Below are 23,772 nucleotides of genomic sequence, written 5' to 3'. Positions count from 1 at the left end.
CAATCACACAGTGATTGATCTACAGAGAAAACTCAGTTTCCTGATTTCTTGCTGAAGATTAACTATTTCCCATTTAACTTGATGCAACTGCACTAGTTTTGACCCTCAGCAGATTTCCTTTCTTCTTCCTATTGAAAGATAAGAAATCCTGACTTGACAAAAACCCTTATGTATTCTATTGCAACTTGTAACTCCAGTCTTGTCATCCCATGCTAGACTTTGCAAATAGATCTGAGCATCTAATTAGCAAGCATAGTGCTTATTTAAAGCAAGAAGTTGTATCAGATATGTTTTGCATTTTTTAGTATAGAAAAACTTTTAAGCATTCACCAAGAGAGGTACCTTTAGGTGGATGGTGACATGATGTGTAAATAACCTTAATATCCAAAGACATTCAAGCTGAAAATCAAGATCATAGAATCATTAGGGTTGGAAATTAGATCATCAAGTCCAACCAATAACCTCACATTGCCAAGCTCATCACTAAACTAAACCACATCCCTCAGCACCTCAAGATGATGTCTTGCTTAAAAGTGTAGTGTTCTTAGTGGCTAGCAGGGCAAGGAACCACGGAATTTGAAAAGGCCTAAAAACCTGTGTCTTTAAGAGTTGCAGAGATTTGTGTGTAGAGGGAGGGCTATTGCTGTGATGCTGATTAAGTCAACTGCAGTTCACATTCCTTTGTTAGGTCAGTGTTGCTTTTTTAATGTGTCTGCATCCTGTTTGTGTGGTTTTGGTTTTTTTTCTTTATTAAATTTAACTGATCAGACTTTTCTCTCCCTCCCCCCTGCCCTACTCTTCAGCCGTGCCTCCTCCCATACAATTTCTCTTACAGATTTATTTGGTGAAGAGCTCTTTCAATGTTTCTGAAGTTATTTCCCCATGATTCTGTCACAAATGTATCACGGAGTGGGAGGGAAGGGAAGGAAATGTGCAAGTTGAAAACTGCCTTCGATGGCCTTAGCCTGACAGTCAGTCATCTTGCATTTAAAACCAGTCTTAACCTCTGGAATTGGTCAGGTAGTTAATCTGATGATAGCTGAGGACTGGTTTTAGAAACAAACCTCTACATAGCAATGAAAGTTAGGTAAATGTATCAGAAACTGGTGTCGTGACTACTTAATAGCAGACTGTGGCACTTGTAGGCTGTTAATGGTTGTGCTGATACCAACAGCCTCCAGTGCTGTAGCTGCTCACCAGAGTAAGTGTTGGGTTCCCCAAGTGTTGTTCTGTTGTCACTTGGAAATGGCTTGTGTTTGCCTATAGATCATAGCCTGGGAACATTGTCTGACATTGTCTGTGGGATGAAATTTGGCAGACCTCAAGACTGAGAATGGCAGAACACAGATCTGTTTCTTATTCTGGCACTGCCTGTGTGCAGCAATAAGTCAGATACTTCTCTCTGCGCTTTTGCTCTGTGAAATGGGGATAATTACTATCCATTCTGGAAAAAGAAATCTCTGATTTAGATTTATTCCAGGCTTGGAACATTAATATTTCTTGAAAAGGCTTAATTATCTGTCTTTAGAGTACAAAAAACACATCTAGAGTACAGCATGCAATTGGAAGTTCCTCAGTCACTGAAAGATGTCAGCAGTTTGGAAGAAATTCAGGGAAGAGCAGCAAGAATGCTGGAGCGGCTGAAGGGATTGATTTATGAGGGAAAGAAGATGAAAAGAAATACATGAAACTTGGCTAAATGATGTCTAAGTGGGAGATATGATTATCTGCAAGTATTTGAAGAACATAATGGAGAAGAATCCCTTCGGGTGGTCCGAGGAGGTAGAAGTAAAACTAATAACATGAAATAAAGCAAAGTGTAACTTGACTATTGAGAGATGTTATTAGCAGAGACTTCTTGTGCTGCCAGATAATTTTGCAGAGGCAGATGATATAGTTCCATTTTGAGAATACTCATGTGCAGTTTGCATGGATGTTTGCAAGTGCCTGTGTCAGGGTAAAATAGACAGTGGTGGAAAGCAGGACAATGTATTTTTCGTCTTGTGTTTGTGTTCAGGCCCACTTTTATTGCACGTTTTTATTTATGCCTTGAATGACAAGATGTAACCTACTTTCTAGGTGGTTTGCAGCAACATCTAGTTTAAAAAACCTAAATACTTGCTGTCAGATCTGCTATTCTGCAGGACTAAGTTGTGAAGCTGTTTGTGCTTTAGGTGAGCAAAAAGTTTTAAGATGTTAATTGACAGGATGGTGCTACTTCCCAGACTGGTTGTATGATCAAATACATAAAAAGGGGGATATAATCTCTAAACTCATGAGAGAGTTTTGCTTAGCTTAACAAGCTGCTTAAAAACAAACAGGATTTTAAAGTCAACTTAAACTACAGTGCTTTGTAAGCTATGCTAGTGTGTGTGAGAGAGCGAGCTGCTGATGAAGTGCTTCTAGCAGAGGTGGGTGAAATGTGGCAGCTGTTCCAGTTGTAAATGGGAACACTGCATTATATAGTCAAGGTAAATGAGTGAAAAGCCTTGTTCACCTTTGAAACCAAGAACAAGTTTGGGAAGGCAGGAACTGTGTATATTTAAGTGTCTTATTCTAAAGAAGACAAAAGGCAACAATGACAGTCTTTGGAAAATGCTTATTTCAACATACCTTGCACCTAGGAATGTCATGCCAGTTGATAAGAAATTCGGAGGAGAGTTCAGTGAATCGTTTGAATAACTTAGTGCTAATTGTAGATTTTGTTTAACTGTCTCTCACCCAAGAATTGACCCTGTAAAACTCTTGCTTGTTTTGCAAAATTGTGATCTCTTGATGTGTCTCAAGACATCTTTTAAAAACTTGCCTGTAGATATGCCCATTTCATTGGTTTTGGCATGTCGTATTTGTCTTGTGCTTTATTATTATAAAATGTAGTGACTTTAAAAATCTAATTGGAACATACGTGATATCTCTCACTTTCTGTCTGTCACTACTGTCTAGTTGCTGGTTAAGTGTTCGTCCTTTCTGAGGCTTTGAGGTGTGTTTGACTGCAATTATTTTCTTCTCTCCTTGACTTAATACAGTAAAAATTGCTATATATGAGATGAGTTAAAAGCTACCTTATTTCTTAATGCAGAAGAAGCAGTGCATATCTAACACTCATAATGGTTGAACACATTTCTGAATTGAGCAAATTTAAATGTAACAAAAGGCACACTTTTCATAAGAGGAGATACAAATGACAGTATTAGAATGCAAGCTTTTTTACTTTACTGTTCTTTTTACCTGTACAGGATAACAGCAGTTTTAAGTTTCTTACAACAGGTGATGACAAACTTGTTCGTGACCTCGTCTTTTGTTGCCAGTAACTTTTTGCCTTACATTTATAAGTGTTTATTGCATAGGAGAGAGCAAGTCTATTTTCGCTGTTTCTGCTGCTTGTCATGGTAGAGGGGTTGAATGCACTGTAAAAGCCTGTTCTGAAGTAATAGAACAGATGTGCTCCCTACTTGAGGGGATACAATGCCTTTGAGATCCTACAGCATTGGTATACCAAGATGACAGAGTAGTAAGAATTAACCAATGTGCCTCATTCTTAAAATATCTTGTATTTTTATGTGTGAAATTCAGGGTAGAAGTGCTGAATATTTCTCCCTTAGAGTATTGTGGAGATGATGTCTTTGGTGGTTTTCTATTTTGCCACATACTTTTTTCATTGGATGGGATCCCACACTGGCTTGCAAAGTGGTTAATAACATAGCGGTAAGTGAACAGCACTACTCTGCATAACTCAGTTTCAGTTAGAAATTTGTGGACTTCAACTTGTGATTCAGATCAGTTATATTTTAGCACTCCACTTAACCAAGGAAGTCAAATAGAGCTTAAGTGGTAAGAGAGAAATTCAAGTTATGCAAAGATGAAAAAACATGAAACAATTTGTGTATCACATTGTTTTCTATAACTCCTTCCTTTCAGAAATATCTTGTGTTCTTTATTGATAAATTTTTAAAAAATTATTGTCCAAAGGATGTCTTCAGCTAGCTGCCGACACACCAGCATGGCTGGCATCTGTAGAATATTGGTTGCAGGGTATTTTTTGAACAACTGTAGGAGACAGGCTTTGAATATTTGACTGTAGATAAATGTCATATTCACAACTTTGTATTTTGGAGGGCAGTTGTTACTGACATCAGCAGGAATTGGGCAGTCTAAACCTTTTCATTGCACTGAGAATAATTAAACATCTTGTCACTAAGCAGCATACCTTTTTGTGGGAGATCTTGACATTTGGAATTCTTCGCTTGTGTTGCATTAAAATAGGATAATCTTCTTCTCTTAGGCCAAATGAAATTTAGGCACATTTAATGTCCATGTTTGCCCATCTTGGCTCCTCTTTCTATAAAAGAAAATAAAAAAATATTGACTGTCAAGGGTCTTGTGGGTTGCCATTCCTGTCAGGATCAGGTGAGACTGAGCAGGATTTCAGTCAAGAGGAAAAACAAAAGCCCAAGGGCAAAGAAATCTTTGTAGCTGTGTTTTATTTAAAAGCTGGAGATTAGCTCTACTTGTTCTTTTGCAGTCTCTCTTCCTCTACCCTCTAAAACAAACAAAACCTAAAATCCTTAAGGGGTACTTCAAGCATAAATCTCCTTCTGTCCTTTTTGTGAAAGTTGGCTAGTGTAGTATGGACAGAAGCTGGGAGAGGATTGTTGCCAGGGAAGCATCACTTCCCTGTGTGATCTCCTCTTGAGCGGATTAAACCGTAGCGATGTGAAAGTCCTGGTGACCACATAGTAACTAAGAGTTTGTGCTGCAGTTATACAAAAAGATTGACTTGAAGGATTCGAGCCTACCTTTTAACTGGTGACATCTGCTAAGCCCATGTTGACCTTTGGAGCTGAATATCCACATTTATTGACCTTAGAGTGTTGTTTTTGATTTGTGGGATAAAAGTCAAGATTTGTGCATGTTCTTTCTGAATGAAAACAGTCAAGGAAAGGCTATGGACTGACTGTCTGCCTTGTTCATTCAGTATCAGTAGATCCTGATCTTGACTGTAATGGCAGAATTGCAGGACTAAGTAGAGCTTTGAAGGTGTTGATCGTGAGACTGGTTTGACTGCCCATTGAATACTTGAGTAGATGCTGTGCCCAGGGGAGGTTAAGATCCTTCTTTGGATTTCAAGTTAGTTATTCAGCAGGTTGCTCTTCTGGGATCAGGCAGACATGGATTATACAATTATCAGTTATCAAGCGATGTGGGAACACTGTAGTGCTTCTGTGGAAGAACAACATCCAGCTTCTGTGTAAACCCCTGTGTTGGGTACAATATAGTCTGCACAGTGGTCTTCTGACTGATTGAACAGAACGAGATGGAACCTTGTTCGTTTATCCCTGCTCACACACCCTTGGTAGGAGCTGCAAGAAAGAACTATTAATGCAGTGGAAAGACCATGGGTGGTTCCACGCCATGTGATGTAATCTCAGAGTTTTTCATACTCATCACATACCAATAACCATTGCATTCCTTTGAAGCTGGGGCTATGGGTGGTCTTGAGGAAAAAGTCATATTGCTCTCTGATCAGTCATTCAAAGGTAGTAAAAAGCAACATGAAGTGAACCATTTTCTCTGTCCTGAATAGCAGAGCACCTCCTACTTACACTAATGTGAGCTTAGCCTCAAAGCAAACCCCATCTTTAAGTCTGGGCTTTGCTGGCTTTTGTATTTGTGCTTAGGTTGTTATTTCTATTAATACTACTGTGCAGAGCATGTTTTTTTGTGAGCTTTTTATTTGTATTTTGAAAGCAGTAAAGATGTAGGCACTGCCTCAATCTGAAGAAAATTACTTTGAAAAGACAAGAGTGTTAAGGTGGCAAAGTTAAGCATTTAAAACTCCAGAATCTAAAAAAAGAGAATATCTTAATTAGCACTCTCTGTTGTGAGGTGTGATACCAGGTCCAATTACATGATTGCATTCCCCATGCTGACACACACAAGGAAAATGTTGCTTGTTTTGGGTGATGCTTCATAATTTACCTGTTGTCCCATACTACTTTTTTCTCCTTGGTGAGTAATCAACTCCTTTGTTTTTTTGCACTTCACTGAAGTCTCACCAGACATACAAAATTATTTGCACAATACAAAACAAATATTAAGAAAAAAAAATGCAGCATATGGGATTTGTTTGCCTGGAGCATGAGTGTCTTTACTTCTACAGAACCTCTACAACTTGGAAAAAAACCCAAACCTTACAATAAAAAACCCCATCTGCAGGCTAGAGGGGAGTTTTTTCTGACCTGTGGATGCTCTAATGTTGTTACAATGTGAGTTCTTGAAAGCAAGAGCTGAAAAGAAAATCCCGTCTAGCTCTGTGCTCGAGGTTGCCCTCTGCAGATGGAGGTCTTGAGAATTTAGCTGCCAAAATAGTCTTTTTAAAATGTATGCTAATTAACAGTTTCCTCTTTTGCCTCCAAGAACAGCAATCACTCTACTAGGATCCTAAAGTTAAGTTTCAAATCCTGGTTGCAAATTAGAAAGACACTATAGTTAGTTAGAATTTGTTTATCCAAATTGGAGGATAAAATATGGATCTGATAGTGTCAAGAGAGCTTGAGAGACGGCTATGGGCTTTTACAAGTATTTTGAAAGTGAACAGGTATTGTTTCAGTTGGCAGTGACATTGGTAGTCAGCTGGTGAAAGTACTCACAATGGTAAGCCTCCAAAGAATGATTTCTGTTTTAAAAAAATAAAATCTGTAAAGATTGTTTCTTTTCTTAGATAAACTTGGGTCATTTCTATGAGATTCTCCTAAGCCACAAAAGCTACATACATAAATTAAACAAACTGAGATTTGCACTCAGTTGCATGTTTTTAAGATCTGGGATTTCAAAAGAAGTGCACTTATCTTGAGATTTGTGGTAAAACTTGAGAGCTGGTAATGCTTCTGCCTATTATAACCTTACTTCTGTGTAGGGTCTCTTGTGGTCATAAGTCTTTTCAGTTAATCCAGGCTTTGTTATTTTGGGGTAATGTAGTTATTGTGGAAAGTTGCATTCCCTGGGAGGAAAGAAGCATCTTACGTATTTAGGGCTGCTACTTTGTTGAATTTTTAATAATTACAACAGCAACTGTAAGCTATTTGGACCCTACTGCACAGTCCAGGTCACTGGCAGAGCACGTCTGTAATGGATGTAGCTGAGCCAGATGGCTGTGTTCTGAGCTCGTTATTTGCCATCACATCACCACTGACTTATCCAATGACCTTTTCCATATTATCTAATATCTTTTGGTTTCATACTGCCACAGAAATGGCCCTATCAAGCTGTCATAAGCCTTGCCTAACATACCTGTGGAAGGTTACCTTTTTGAAGGAAAAAGAGTAAAAAAAAAGAACCGTATTGGTGAGTAGCAAAATGAAACAGACAAAATATGGAAAGAAACAAGCTTAATTCCCCTAGAAAAGTATTTCTGCCCTGTTTCAAATGTGTGATAGTTACAAAGTTCCATACACATACAACTGCAGAATACAACTATGTTCAAGTTTTAAAATTTTTGCTCCATTGACATTTAGGATGTTTTTTTAATTGAAGTGGAAGTGCCTTGCTACGGTCACTACAGACCAAATATCCTGTTTCTTACAGACCAAATTCTGCATTTAATTTTGAGTTCACTGAGTTTATGCTGCTGAAATTGCAAACAGTTTGGGTTAGAACGTGGCATGGGAAAACACAATTGCTCAAACTTTCATGAAATACTCCAGAAGCCGGGTGCAGCACGCGTACTGCACGTGAGAGCAGGGTGCTTGTGCTACCTTGTGTTTGAGTTTTTTGTTGTCCTCTTTAGGTGTTTCATTTTTCAAATTCAATATGCTCTTGCTGTAATTTCAAGTGTGAAAACATTTTGGTTTTTTTTTCTGAAAAAAAAGCTATCAGTGTTTTTCATTAAGTGTCTATAGAGTTGGGCTGAGCAACCTTAGCACACAAAAAAAGTCCCAAACCTGTTAATACCTTATATCTCCTAGAGCAAATGGGAATATCCACTTCTAATGCTCATCTAGTTCGACCTAAGAAGCCTCATACTTCCCCTCTACAGATTTTGGATGCTTCAGTGTGTGTTTTGAAAAAAAATAATGAAGGGCCCAAGTACAGTTTTTTTTCTGAAGGATAGCAAAATATATATGCCCGTATCAGTTCAGTGTTGCTATTCCATGAAGGAAAGGGCCTTTTTCCTTCTAAGGACTTGGTTGATGTCAGCATAGCTAAATGTGAAGGATTCATAGGATCCCTGTGGCTTCAATTATGGGACTGAACTGCTAAAACATGGTGCTGTTTAAAATGAGCATTAAATGCTCCAAGAAATGTGTTGGGGACTTGTACATTTTAGAATTGGGCTTTTCTTTTACTTGTATAGATGCTGGAATTTATTTTGGAAGGCTATGTGTTTTGGTGAGGGATGGCTGAAGTACTCTGTGCTCAGTTGGAGCATGGAATTTCAGGCTGAGCTGTTCACAAGGAACCTGCTCTATCCTACTTCTCATGGGCAGCTTTCTCCAAGAGTTCTTTTGTTTATGTAGAACAAGGAAATGGAAGCCATGAGATAGTGTTCCTAGGTCTGTGCTTTATTTATACAATAGCAACGAAGGAGTTATTTCCTTCATTTTTATTTCTGCTTTCTTGTGTGCAAAATGGGATACTACCAACTTTGGATGTTACAGTCCTCACTCATGGCTCTGCAGTATCTGGGTGGAAAATACTTAAGTTCCAGGCCTTTACGTAATTTAACTTTGATGTTATTAAATGTCTGCACAAGGGCAGCTCGTGCATTCAGACTGAACTCTTGCAATGAAATTTTTCTCCTTTTCTGTAAAACTGTTTGTGCTTATTTACTTGATTTTCATCATTCATCCCTTGGGCCTTTCACCTTCCCATTCCACCAGTGTTTGTTCTGATATCTTTTTGAAGTCTGAGTGAAAACATACACCATAGGGGCTTCCTGGAGGCGTAGAGCTTTGTGGTTTGCAAATTGTAGGCTATTTGAAGTACTGACTGGCAACAGTGGCCAGTGCTTTGTGGATATGAGAACTGTTGTGTGACAAGGATGTTAACCTTGAGAGGCTGATCCGTGTTTTGAGTTTGGGGACAAAAAAAAATAGTTGTTCTTAATAGTGTGCATTGATTTCAAGGAAGTCTGTGTAAAGCAGTCTTTGGTTTGTGTTTTCACAAAGGAATTTCAGTGTTTAATAAAGAGTAGGAAATAACTGGAGCTTCAATAGACCTGTTTTGATGGGGGAGCTTTTTGCTGCACATCTGAGGATTTTTAATTCAGTGCATGTTTTTTCTTCCAGGTATGTATTAACTTCTGAATGCATTTATTTACCTTCTCAGTTTTCTGTCTGTGAATGGAGAACAACATTTTGCCTTTCTAAATTGATCAGTTAATGTATGGACGTGGTAGGCAAGGGACTATTTGCCTGCATGTTCCTAAAGTATCAGGCCCATCAGGATTGGTATTATAATATGAATACAACATGAAGAATATGCATTTGTTTTCTTTGATTGCAATGAATTATCTTTTCAATGTAGCACAATAGTAACGTGGGCTGTGCAAGCAAAGTGTGCCAGGTAACACTACAGGCAGGAGGGAAAGAAGACATTTTCAAGGACTGAAAATGCGCAAAAGAATGCAAGTTCCTGCTGACAGGAGCAGGCTGTATATCATGAGCTGAGGATTTTCTTTTCATGGCTCATTACAATTGACTGTTCTCACAAGTACCTCCTCAGAAGGTGTAGGAAGATTATAGTCCCTCTGGAGTCCATGTGCAAATAAATGCCTGGTTCCCTGATCTCTTTTTTCCTCTTTTTCTTCATAATTTCCTTATTATGCTTTAAGTAGTTCGAGGACATCATGTGATTGATTTTAGTTGTGGTTTTTATTTTTCTATCTTGCAACTGTGCATATTTGAGCAGGATGGACCATTCAGTAAATCATCAGCATTTTTATTTTTTACTTTAAGTGAAACTTAAGCTTGGGTTTAATGACCCAGACTCTGTATTGAGTTGCTTCCCTGTTTAAAAGAAATTGAATATTTTAACAAGATGTCTTTATTGACTAAGCCATATGAAGGCCAAATAGAAATGAAAGTTTACAAACAGTCTTAAAACATGGATATATTTTAATATTTGCCATTTTTTTCTGTGAAAAATCAAATTAATTTGTCACATCTGTGAAAATAAAGTAACTTGACTATTCCTGTCCAGCCGATCATTGTGCATTTCACTGGTCTTTACTCTGAAGCATATGTTTAATCTTAGCATATGATTAGACTGGAACAAAAGCAGGAGTGATGCTCATTTAGAATTTGTTTCTTACAAGTACTGGGAAAAAAAAATCAATTTTATTTAGCATTTGGGAAAAAATCTAGGTATATTAACAACAGATTTTAAATGTCTTTATTAAAGCTCAAAATCTTCCAGAAAAAAATACTAGTACCTGTAAGGAGAGTGTGCTGTAGAGTTTTGTAAATGTGTTTGGTTGAATAACCTTACTTTCTCTTAATTTTCACGAAGGAAAGATGGATTTGTAATATACTAAAATGTCTGCTTTTAGAGGATGGAGAAACATGAGGGAAGGGTCTGTGTTATTTAGTATCTGAAGTCTCCTGGTTTTGCTTACTGATGGTTGGGAATCTCTTGTTAAAGACCTGTTGATTCTGCACTTAAAGCTTTTGCTTTTATATTAGATGAGGTTTTGATATGGATTGCACATACAGTAAGTGGAAGCATGTTATGGATTCCCTGCTAGTTTCATTGAACTTTCATTGTAGTTAGAATTGGTTTGGGATGGAAAAGGAGGAAAAGACCATCTGTAAGCAAATTGATAGGTGGGTATTTCAGTCCACCCCTGCCGATTATTTCTAATTGAAGCTGTCTGAGCCAGTCTTAATACAATTTAGTTATCACCAGCCAGAAGGATTTTATTTATGGAACAGGGCCTGTTAGAACTTCCTTCGACCCCAGAGAAGCTGTGAACAGGAGAGAGCTGATCAAGCAGGCATGCCTGGCTAGCGTATGCATTTCTTTAATAAGGCAGGGATTGATGTCTCTTGCAGTTCAGGGGTTAGGTAAACAGCAGTCCCTTGGTTCAAGGCTCTCCATGTTCAGTTGTTTGTTTATACGGATCTCAGAAGGTTAGGTTAGCCTTCTTGACATCCCAGGGGAGTTTTCCTGACCATGGTATAACCTCATCTGCTCCAAAGTTGTTCAGGAGGTGTCGCGTCCCTTTCTAGGAAAGGTACTGGCTGAGTGGATTGTTTGCGTCTTGCACCTAGTCTCTAGGAAAGGTGGATGTAATCAGAATGGTTGGAACACTGGGTCTGTCTTCAGTAACTCATAAATAATTTGCACGTGTTTTGTATGTAGCTACTGTGCATCCATCCTCAGACTTGGTATTTGGTCACAAAGGTGACTGAAACATAACTTTGGCTCTTACTGAATTGCAGTTTTGAAAAATCAACGACATAGATGACTAATTACACCAGAACTTTGAGGTTAAGTCTTACTAATTTGTGCTTCTGTTGACTTGGCAATGGTATTCCATTAAATTGAATAGGATAAAGCCTGAATAAATAAGTAGACATGTTAATTTTTATTTAAAAATTAGTGAAGGTTAGGTGTTGAACAGTGCAGTGAACTGGAGTCTGCATCTCATGAGGTTCATTTCCATGGCTATCATGTCACAGTCTTGAGAAGTGAGAAAGAAATGGCGTAAATTCATCTGTTCTCGTTGCAGTGTAGTTCTGATGAGTGGAGCTACTCTGGAATTTGAGGATGACTTTGCTCAGGGTTAGAGGTGTGCTATATCATGCTTGTGACTGGCTGCTTTTAAAATGTGACATGTTATGGAGTTGGCTTAAATCCCAGAATTTGTTGAAGTCATTTTCACTGTTTTTTGATGTCTGGTGATTCATACTTCATTTTTCTGCAGCACCTTCAGTTTTTGTAGCCTTATGGACCCAAACAGATGTTAATAAACTGGCTGCATACATTGGGTCTTGTGAAATATCCTTGCATACAGATGAGGGAAACTGAGGCACAAATGTGGGCTATGAATTGCTACTGGACATTTCTGAGAGCAAAAACCTATACTTATCCTTCCTGTCTTGTAACCCCCAGCATCATGCTGCTTGACTTGCAATGTTGTAGTTTTTTTGAAATAGATTTGTGCCAGTCCTAGAGCTTTTCAGGCCTCTGAACTCCTAACTGAACTCTGTCTAGTAGTCTCAAATAGGATGGTGCTATTAAAGTGTCTTGTCTTGTAAGAATCCATATGGGTGGCATCCCAGCTGAAAGGTGAGGTGTTCAGAGTGGGAGAGAGAGGCCATTTCCAAGCTGGCTGAGGTTTCAAAGTGCCAAAATATGAACATCTTGTCGCTTTTAAATAATGTGTGGGGTCTGACTTAAATGTTGGGTTTTGTATTTAATCAGTATTAATATGATAACAGGAATGTGACAACTGAAGCGAACACAAAGAGATTATCTTCTTAGCCAAATGCATCCATTAGCTAGGAAATATAGGTTTCTATTAAATGAAGCAGACAGATGGGCTATTGGAGGTGACTGAGAACAGGAGGGGGCTAAGAGGTGAAAGTTGAGGTTTAGAAAATCTCTATAAAAATAAAAACAAACCATCCATCTTGATGGTTGGCGTTTTACCCTCCCGTTGCACTTTAGGGATGATGCTCCGATTCCTATCGAGAACATTATGCTGAAACTTAATCTAACGGAGCACTTACTCCTGCCAAGCTCTGGCTCAGCAACTACTCTGCTCCCCCAGAAAGGAGTGGCCAATAAGACTTCAAATACAGTACAGTGTTGTGCCATCTTCAGGAAAATTGCTGCTTTGAGACCCCAGGGGACGTCAGATTGGATCTTGTCCCTGTAGTAGAGTTGGGGAAACAAAGTCATGTCACGGTATTTCACAGCAGTTGTAAAGTAAATTATTCATCTATCTATGTGTATGTATATGAATCCCAACCTAACAGCCATTGCAGCAATGTTTATAGCCAGTGTTTGAAACCAAGGCTATAATAGTATAAATAATTTTAGATAATGCAGATAAGAAGAAAATAACATAATTAAAAGAATTTTACAAGATGGAGAATTCACGAAGATCGAGGGAGTAACACAATACATTTTAAAAAGAAATAAAATCTGTAACAGTGCAAACATGACACTGGTGACAGGAAACATCTGTCTTGCCAGCCATCCCTGGTGTGACTGCAGGCTCCCATCTTCACCGCATGAGCAGTGTTGGACCCTCAGCAGTGTGAAGGGCTGGCTCTGTTCTGTCACGAGCTTGGGGTAGTTTGGGGAGGGTTTGTGTTGGTTTTTAAGTGTATTATACATTTTACTTGAAAAAGAAAGCAAAGGAGCCACATAGGATGGTGCTGCCCAGGAGGAGTGGAAGGGCTTGTGAACAAATTGAAGTTCATGTTTCTGAAAGTTTTCCCTAATAGCTGGCCTTGATTAGTGTGGGAGCAGTTCCACATGTGAGTGGTGAGAGTCTTGGTGGCTGCAAACAATTTTTTGTTGGTCACTGGCTCTTATCTTCCATCCCATTTTGATTTTGCTGCCTGTGATTATTCCCCTCCTGGATCTTCAGGAAGGCACTAAGCTTCCTTTGGCTGATCTTTGTGTGAGGTTTTAGATAGGAAAGAAAAAAATGTGTGACAGGAGGGAGAAGCAACATCCCTCTTCTATCTGGTGTTTCTAGGCTTCACACAGAGCTTCATAAATTAATTTTATGTTCTTTTACTTAAATTCACCATATTTACATTACTTCAGTTTTCCTCTTAAGCCTCAAGTGTTAACAAAAATGGAATGTTTTGAAGTCCAAAGTGGACTTTTCCTGTCACTTTAGGCTGTCTGTCTCTGTAAGCCAGTGTCAAATTAACAGTGACTGATTCATTTGAGGAGCACCAACCGTGTGCTCTTATGACCTCTGCCTCCATGATGCTTTTAGATATACAAACCTCAAAACCACATGGGGTTTTTATTTCCCTATGATATCCCTTATTTATATTTACTGAATTTTTTCCTCTCCCCTCCTCTTTCCCCAATAGGGCAGAGTCAAGAGGGAGGAGGGAAAAGCCTTGGAGAAAATGGGAAGAGGCAGGTGATGGCTTAGAGATGTGTGTCTCCTGTAGAGGAGAGGAAGGCTGTGGCAAACCCAGTTCCCAGTGGGAGAGACAAGGAGGCATGTGTGCTCTACTGCCTTCATGAGATGATGCAGGGGGTGCAGAGCCATTTTTCAGGCTGCTGCCTTGTCGTTCCAACTTGGGAACCTGACACATGGACCTGCTTTCTTGCCTGTGTTGTGTTTTAGGAGGGAGAAAGGTGACTGAGTGGCTAGCCCCTTGACAGGGCAGTATTAAAACATTCATAAAACTTTTATTGGACTGCCACCCTTCCAGATAAATATTTTCTGAGTTTATGGGCTTATTTTAAGGATTGAAGCTTAATAGCAGCACTGTAGCCTTATCCGTCCCCAAAATAGCCTGTTGGCAAGTCCTGTCTCTGGAGGCTGCCATATTTTTCTAGTTCTTTGGAGTTTCTTCATTGCTAAATTATTACCCTTTTGCCTCTTTCCATCTTTGTATGACTAAATAGGACCAACTGTTAAATGAGTCTTTCCCCTTCCCCCAGCCCTGCTGAGAGCTGAAAGCTGATCCAGTGTACCGTATTTGGTCATCATGAAAGGAGAATGATTGCAGTAGTTATACATTTATTTCCTTTATTAAATTTGATTTGTTACACCTGTTTGTTTATGTCTTAATTATCAATCTTTTTCTTAATGCTGCATGTGATTTTTTAAGGTGGTATGGACTGGTGGCATTTCAGACATGTACTGGCACTTTCCAGGCACTTTCTCACTGTGTTTCCACAAATATAAAAGCTTTACAGTGCGTCTCAGCATTCAGTGGGGAAACCAGTGGGCTTAATGCCAAAGCTGTACAAAGGAATGCTGTATGTAGTGCTTAGAGGAAGATGGAGCTGTAGTTTGAACATCCATGCCTTTCAGTTTCACTGTGATGTGTCCAAAGAGGTTTCATGAACTTTAGCGTGGGCTTTTGCTGAACACTGATCCAAGACAATGTTTGCATTTTGACTGCTCTTGGGAGTGCTGTGTATGATCCCTGTGTGTTCCACGCCCTGAAAAGTGAATGTTTCTAGCACCTGGAGCACTACTTCATGTTACTGGCTCTTTGTATCCCAGTGCAGTTACCGATCTCCCATCTTCTCTTACCAGACACAGTTGTTAATACCTAGAAGGAAAGTGTACTATTTCTTTTCTTCATTTGCTTAGCTCTGTATTATGACCTTATTTTCAATCACTGATTTCCTGAAAAGGAATCTTCTGACATGAGATTGTATATGGCATCCTGTGTGTCATCCTGCACTTTTCAGGGGTGGGACAGGGGACTCCACAGAATGCAGGAACCCCATTTCCAGCATATATCTCTCAGACATACTCAGAAAAGTGCATGGTGTAGGAAACGATGTAGAGATTAGATTCAGACATGAAAGGACTAGGCTGCAGAAATGACAAAGATAAAATAGGAGCTTCAGGACAACACGAGACTATAATAAACTTTTAACTCCCTTAACAGGGTCAGTTGGTCCTAACTGTTTTTAAAAGCAACCAATCCCACTTGCTTTATTTTGGGTGAAGTTGACAAATCTGATATAGTTAGGGAACGCCCTTTTCCAGACCAGTCACAGCTCAGCAATACATTTGCCAATTTGTTGGGTTGATTTTTTTCCCACTAAAAATAGAAATATCTATTTTGGTGAAAAACAATACCCTGACACTTTTGTTTCTATATTTCCACAACTTCTGTGTTTTATGTCAGCACATCTTGAGACTTGTCCTAAAAATGGAGCTGAAGTAGTAATCATGTCATTCTGGACATGTGGATCCCCACTCCTCATAACTATCTAATTTGTTGCTTAAATGAGGAAACTGTTTACTTTTGCAGGACAGTTTTTCTGTAACTGTTACAATGATAACTAAAGAAAAGAACCCATAGGAGTGGCAAAAGTAATATATTCAATGTAAGAGTGAATTGAAACAGTTTAGATGCTAAAATAATTCAGCACAGTCTGCTATTCTCAGTATAAGGCAAAGAGGTTAGGGCATATTTTTTTGCATAAGACTGTTGAGCTCTGGCAGTTTATGCATTATATGCAGAGTTTCTTGCCTGGCATAATTCTGGGCAAATCTGGACAGTTTGAATTTTTGTACATTCAAATTTGAATTTTATTGCTATGTTTCTTATATGAGTATAATGGGTAGCAACTATCTTAAGTCCTTTCCCTGCCATTTTGTAGTGGTAGTCCTCCTGGTAGTGCCTGGATGTTTCACAAGCAGTTGGAGTCTACCCCAGTGAATGAAGATATCTCCCAAAGACAGAGATCAGAGATCTAGAGAGATTAAGTATATTGGCAGCATAGTGAAGGAGACTCTAGTGTTTCTGTTTACCACCAGTGTAAGACCATCTCCTAAACCTCTTGGGGTGTTTTATTTTAGTTATCAGGTCAGCAAGTAGCCTGGTGTTATTTACTATAGATATAATTTAATTACTTATCATAGGTGATGTGTTTTGATCTATTGCAATTGTTCTTGAAGGGCAATTAATGTTCAGAAGAGAGCTGGTGGTTACCTTGTTTATAAGACTTGTAAAACAATCTGGAAAAGTAACTGAAAATATATTTTCAGGAAATATCTCCTATTACATTGTTCCCTTCATGATCTAATAGTTCTCCTTAATTTCTAGTGTCTCACAGTTGTAAAGATAGAAAAAGACACAAGTTTTTAGCAAATACATCTCTTCTTTTTCCACTCTCTCTTTCTGGTATCTTCTTGAACATTGTGTTCCCATTTCAAAGCATTCGATACACATCAGTGTTCCTGCCACAGCAAGATAATCTAACTGGCGAGGTTCCACAAGCAGTTCTCCATTGCCCTTAGCAACACTCCATCTTTGTCTGTGTAAGGTGAGGATACCTTGCAGCACTGTACTAAGGAAGATGTTCTGTAGACTGTGTCCTTCCTTTCTAACTTCTAATGCAATGGCAGTAGCAGCTGTTGGCTCACTTTTATGTTAAGCTTTTTTTTCAGTTAAAGTTTAAAGAAGAAAAGTTAGTGGCAAGATTTTATCCTCCTTGTGAAAGATTTTGGAGAAAAATATTAGAATAGTGAATGTACATATTCTGGAGATTCTTTTAGACTTTCCCAGAAAACCAGACAAAAGGTAGAAACTTTATCTCTTAAATCTTCATTATTGAAGAAATGGATATAGTGATTAATTACTTTACCAATATATAGAATGGGCCAAAAAATAGCCATAATGAGTGTGCAGGTACAGAAACTGGTAATAGGCATTATTCTTATTTTTCTGGAATATAGGAAGAATTTAAGGGTTTTTTTTAACCAGTAGCCTTGGAAGACCCTCAGCTGGTGCAAGCTGAGAGATATTTCTGGCTCTTGTTTGACTTGATCTCTATATCTATAGGTTTTTTTGTGGTTGAAATTTTACATAAAAAATTAATGCTTCTTAAGGATGTCATGTACCTTCACCATAGTTGTCCTTGCTACTGTACAGATGGATGAAGCACTATGCTTCTGGTGGGAAAATATGAACTGTAGACATGAATTCATGCTCTGGAAGCAGAAGTAGTGAAAACAATGAACAAATATGGCTTTAGGGGAAAAAATACATTCTCAAGTTTTGTTGTAAAGTAATTAGCCTTCTGTGGTAGGCATGGAGACCATAGAAAAAGAGACAGGACCTGCTCAGTTGCCTGTGATTTGACTTAAAGTTTATGACCTTGAGTAATGTGCCTGCTCAACTGCACTTAACAAAAGCATATTTGATGAAATGTTAAACTCATGAATTAGATCTCTGGGAAAAGCCTTCTGTAAAAATCTGTAAAATCAGAAATAAATCAACTTCTTCAGACCTCAGTGGAGTTGTTTAAAGATTAAATTAAAAGAAAGGTCTATAATAACTTAAAAGCAAGTTGTACTACAGTTTTTGGGCTTCTGTAAAACAGTACTACTTGCACTGTTTTCTATGATATGAGCAACAGTTATTGGTTCAACTGTATTCTCATTTCAACCACTGAATTTCTAGAGTTAATCAAATTATACTTCCAAAATGGGTAGAATCCATTTTACTTAGGAGACTTAGTGTGCTGTCCCTGTTTCAGGCAGCAGCAAGGGCTGGTATTCTTTGCATAGAGCTGTCAACCAAGAGGCTTGCATGGCATTGGAGAAGCCTCTTCTTCTCTCTTTTATTGCTCAGTGAGTTTTATTTGTCTGCCTTAGTAATACATTGGTATTATTATTATTGATTATTTTGTTGGGTTTTTATAATGTAGTTGGGTACTACTGTGCTAAAATAAATGTAGGAAGTTTCCTTTGTTGTGCCAGATGTGATGATTATAACTAAGTATAATTTTTGTTTTCTTGGAGGGCTTTTACCCTTTTTTTTCTTTTCACCTTTTGGGGGATCAGACCTGATGCTATTGCAATGTATGAAACATTTCCGTTGAAACCTGGAAGTTTCCCTGGAAAGCTGGATAGGTTTTGAGGTCACAGGAAAGTTTGAAGTGCACAATGGCTCTGAACATTAACTTTTCACTTTATGTCTCTGTAACTTTTGAAGAGAGACTTGCATTTCTTGGCATTGGTCAAGTAGTCAGGTCTTCATAGACTCGCTGTCTGTGGTGTCTTTGTGTTAAGTGTTTCCCCTGAGGCACCATCTTATGTTTTAATTCACAGTTTCAGTTGCTGATGTATGGGCTCTTCTGTTAAATAACTTTTACTTTCTATGCCATTATGCTTACATACTTTACTTGATTTGTGTTACATACAAAGTGTTTTCCCCCAGTTATGTTTAGAACCAGTTTGTAATAGACTTACTGTTGTGTAATTCTGACTGAAAGTTACAACTTTATCAACAAACAGAAAGTGCTTGTTCTGTCTGAAAGTTGGCGTTTTCTGCTCATCATGAACTATTTATCCATTATGTGTGCTGGTTTTTATCGTTTAAGTAAAACAAACCACTATTTCATACATTAGGAATTATTAAAGGTTCACTGGTACGTGGAGCACTTAGTGCTGTGAACACAAGTGAAGAGCTTCTGTAAACAATTGATTCAAGATTTCAAAATAACACAAGTGCTGAGGAAACTTGCACTCAACTGTGCTGTCACATTTCTGTGGATTAATGAGTTGCTGTTTATCTCAGTGATAGTGACTGTCGGAGTGCTCAAACCCCATCACACATGTGCTGTAAATTCATAACCTGAGATGTCTCTTTAAATCCCAGTGAAGATGTTCTGTCGTGCATATGATGCACCAAGGAATATATTTGCATTATCGAAGCTCTGCTGATAGGCACTAACTTGCTTCTGTGTCTGAGCTGTAAAATGACAAATGGTTGAAAACTGCATCCTTTGTGCCAAGATCAGGGATTTCTGTCTGCAATTGTTAGAGTGCTTTAGAGCAATTTAAGGAAACGTTCTTATGTCAGCTGGAGAATACATTAATTCTTCCAAGTTCTGACTATTCCACCAGTGTGTGACTATACTTTTGTCACAGGTACTCATAAACTTACTGTGCTCAGAAGGTTCTTGGTCTCCTTGTGCTTTCCAGTCTTTCTGCCTCTCTTACCTTGCCTATGCTTCACTTACATTTTTAGCTTTTTGCATCTCTAGTGAAAAACAGTATAAATGTGAAGATAATTCTTTGTTATATCTTTTACTTAGGTGTACCTGTAGGCATATTAGTGACATTAATGGGGACAAGCGTGTGGATTTAGTGGTTGTACTTTCTATGAAGGATATTGAATCTAGTATTGCAATTAATTTTTTTCATTAATATGGCTTTTTGGAGTATTTGTGGCATCATTTCATAAGTTTCCTGAGTTTTGAAATGCAGGCTGACCACATTTGGCTTGGGAAGGCAGAATGCTCCTGCAGTGCACATCACTCTGATGTATACTGGATAATGTTATGGCGTTTAAAAATATGCAACGTGTTCTTTGTGCAAAACCATACACGTAAACACTTGCATGCTGTGTATGTTGTGGCTGCACATCTTCAGCTTGTGTGGTATGATGTACACGCTCATGTGCACGCCCACACACTAAACCTTTGCAGGTCAAAAAGTGAGGATAAACTTTTGAACCCAGCTGCTTCCAAATTAAGTACATGTGCAGGGACCACCAGAGCTGGGGTTACCATGTTCCAGAAAAGTGCCGGACACTGACACCCACATATTGTACTGCAGGAGACTTCTTGTTCTTCCCTCAGAGCCTGAAGGATGATGCCTTGAAAACATACTGTCCTCTTTGCCCTTTCCTTGGCACCAGAAAGGACAGGCAGCAGTTTGGTGACTTCTCCCTTCGTTATGGAAATGGGACTGATACAGTAATCAGGATGCTACATATGGAGCTTTTTAAATTACTGCTCTTCAGTCTTTTGTTAGCCTTCATTATTCCTGAAGATTTTTTTCAAGTCATAAAAATGACATTTTTAATATGCAGAATTAAAAAAAGGCAATATGAAGAATACGTTTTTGTCAATAAGCTTTTACCTTTCAAACCAGTTATCTTAGTTTCTGCTCTAGGTATTTTAATTGAAGATTAACTACTGTTAAAGAGTATACAAATTTAGGTAGTATATATTTGGAGTGGTAAAATAGGACTGAATAAAAGGTGGGAATAGAGTGTCCTGTCCATTGTAATTTTAGATTGCAGAGCACAAACTAACCTTCATTAGAAGTCAGCCCAGCTGACTGAGAGGTTCTGCTAATGTGAAGGCTGTCTTTTTTTGTTGTTCCAAAGAAATTCACTAAAAGTCTTGTCTTTTTATTTTGAAAGTTATTAGGTCAAAGCTGATGCATGTGAACGTGAAACACAGTCCTAAAATAATTGCCGCCCACTTCCCACTTTTGACATAATGCAGAAATGATCTTGGTGAATTCCTTGCTCATTGTCTTTTTGTCCACCATGGGAAATGACTGGTTCATTCCTGGCTGAAAACTGAGAATTTTTCTTGCACTGAGACCAGAACTCAGGTAATTCACAGGTTGTCTTAAGGATGTGCATTTAAGACATGGAGGTGGATTCTGTTTGCGAAGGAGGAAGTTTGGAGATGCTGCTTCATTCTAATTACCGGCATGTCTTTTAGGCAAACTACCTGGTTTCCTTCGAAAGAGTTAGGCTCTTCCTTTCTCCATAGTATCCCACATTTCTTCCGAAAAGTGAAAGGAAAGTTCTAAGGAAAGTCTTGTTAAGACTTATTGTTTAAACCTGTTTGGAAGGAAGTACATCTCTGAAATTTTGTAAAGACTCAGATTTTTTTTCTTCCTCCTCAGAGTTTTTACTAGAGCTCGAACTTTAGCAGTGTAAGTAAGAACATAAACTTAGTGTAGATCCATAGCTGTGATGAACTACTTCTAAAACAAACTTTTATGAACACTTTTATGAGTTCCCTCATCATCAATATGCAGGATGAGGGAATGCTGCTGCTGCTTCTATGTTAATCTGTGAAGGCAGAAATAACTTAAGGGGTGGGGGGCAGGGGGGTTGGCATATGAACCTGTTCCAAGATGTGCTTCCACGCTGGGTTGCTTCCTCCTGCATTGCCCAAGAGGGTTCCACACCCTGCTTCTGTCTGCAGGGTATGTGGGTCTTTAAAAGGAGAATGTTACTTAATATTATGGTGTGCTGCAGACTTTCTCTGGTATCTGCTGGTCAGGAAGGAACCTGGATAAGATAGGACCTCAGAGTTAACTTAACATGGTATAACAGTCTCTACATTGCTAGCTTTGCGCAGGCAAAATAGTTATCAGCCAGGGCTGTGCTGATCCATGACGCTTTCCTGGTCCTTCCCTTTTCTTGGGGGTTTTTTGATTGTTCTTGTTGTTTTCTCCCTCTGTGTGGGGAGGGAGGGTTTGAACCACAGATTTGCCATGACTCTGCTGCAAAATAAGTAACAGCTGTTGGAATTGTAAATGGCTTCTTGGTTGCCATCACAGAACCTGCAGTTGATCAGCTCTGCCCTGAGCAATAAGTGGAGACATCAGGACCACTGAGGCTAACTAGGGAGTAGGGGTGGAGGGAATTAAAACCCTGAGGCAGAGGTATAAACAGAAAACACAGAGACAGATGGATATTGAAAGGAACACTCTGTTTCCTTTTATTGGATGTCTTTTTAGATGCTCTGAAGTGCAAAGTTGACTGGAGCAGCATCATAATGGGAGCTATAGGAGCTAGAAGGGAGATGTAGAAGAGGTTTCAGAGAAAATGTATTTTGAGTGTGAATTTGTCTTTTATTTGCACCCTTCAGAAATACAGTATTCTAGTGAAACTTGATGGGCAAAAGATATTCCATACTTTGATAGGATCACTCACAAGTTGTTTATGTTGATAGACTAAACTATGTTCCTGTGTTGTTTTTTGAGTAAGTTGGGATATCATAAATGTTGATATCTTAGTTCAAGGCAAATATTTAACAATTATTTGTCAAGAAAAACAAATATAAGATGTGAGAACTCCTGCTCCTCAAATGGACTGTACTAGAACCCAAACTTAATGAAATCAACAGTCATCACACAAGATGCTGCCTTTGTGGTTTTGGTAATGGGGCTAATTTATTTTTAACTTGTTTGTATGTTTTGGCTGGTCATATTACATTTTCTGTAATCTAATTTTTCTCTTGTTCAATGCTGCCTTTTACTGCCCTGCCCAGGAACACAAACTTATTTGTGGGGCTTGAATTTTTTGCAATGCAAGTCAAATTGAGTTGGTGTGTTGGAAATGTGCAGTGACTCCTCAATCCAGGTCATCAGTCCACAGAACTGGGTTGGCTGTTGTAGCACCCTGAAACACTAGTTGCAAACATTTTCTCTCTCACTGCTGGATTTGGACCCAGATGCTCAAACAGATTGGCATTGGTAGTGGAAATCTTATAAGCTTAGGTTACTGTAATTCATTCTCTTCCAGCCAGCCACCTGGCACCAGTACACTTGTTAATGGTTTCTGCATCTGAGCCTTGTGAATTGCCTACGTCTTATTTCTAAACGGTATCAGCACCTGGAGATTTCAGAAGGGTGAAGAATTTTTGGGGAGGATGCCTCAGGAAGGCTAATCTCCTTCAGTCTTACATATGGTCTGTTTCCCATGGACTTGGACAGAGGCTGTACCTGCATTTTCCAGTATTTTCCTTGACTAGGTTTGAGAACAGTCTGTGCCCCAGGAAGAGTGTAATGAGGAAGGAAACCCAGCCCTTGGGTGCTTGCCTAGAAAAATGGAAGTATTGCTGTAGCATGGATAGAGGTATTAAATTATTAGTATGTGCTAGGTCTGTGTTGCTGTATCTGCAACTAGTGCTATCTCATTTAACGTCTGACTTGGCATGCTTGCCCCTTTATAAACATGTCCCTGTTTGACTGTGTTTGACTTTGCAGAACTTAGGCTCCAAATAGAGCAACAAAGTAATTACTAGAAAACATTAACTTTGGATTCAAAGGTGAATTTGTGGTGTTTGTGATTACTGAGAGAAAGCATGGAAAGATTGAGCTGAGAGCCTTGATGTTGAGAAGGGGGATATAACTAAGTTATGCTTTAAAATTAATGCTTGTGTTAACGTTAAATGTTTTTATTTGGAGGGTGGGCTGATGACTTTGCAGTTTTAAAATTAATGATGTTGAAGCAGCTTACAGGAAGAGTCTCGTTCTGCAAATCTTTCCCCTCTTTC

At 38.7% G+C, this 23,772-nt stretch overlaps 1 protein-coding gene across 1 annotated transcript in view; it reads left to right on the top strand.

Annotated features, from left to right (window-relative positions):
- Nucleotides 1-23,772, top strand: part of EEFSEC (eukaryotic elongation factor, selenocysteine-tRNA specific) — a 120,472-nt gene that overhangs the window by 80,116 nt on the left and 16,584 nt on the right. The window lies entirely within an intron of this gene.

Source organism: Colius striatus, chromosome 15, assembly GCF_028858725.1.
Source record: "Colius striatus isolate bColStr4 chromosome 15, bColStr4.1.hap1, whole genome shotgun sequence".
Classification (NCBI taxonomy): domain Eukaryota; kingdom Metazoa; phylum Chordata; class Aves; order Coliiformes; family Coliidae; genus Colius; species Colius striatus.
The sequence above is the reverse complement of the archived record's forward strand: the minus strand, read 5'-3'. Positions and strand labels throughout refer to the sequence as shown.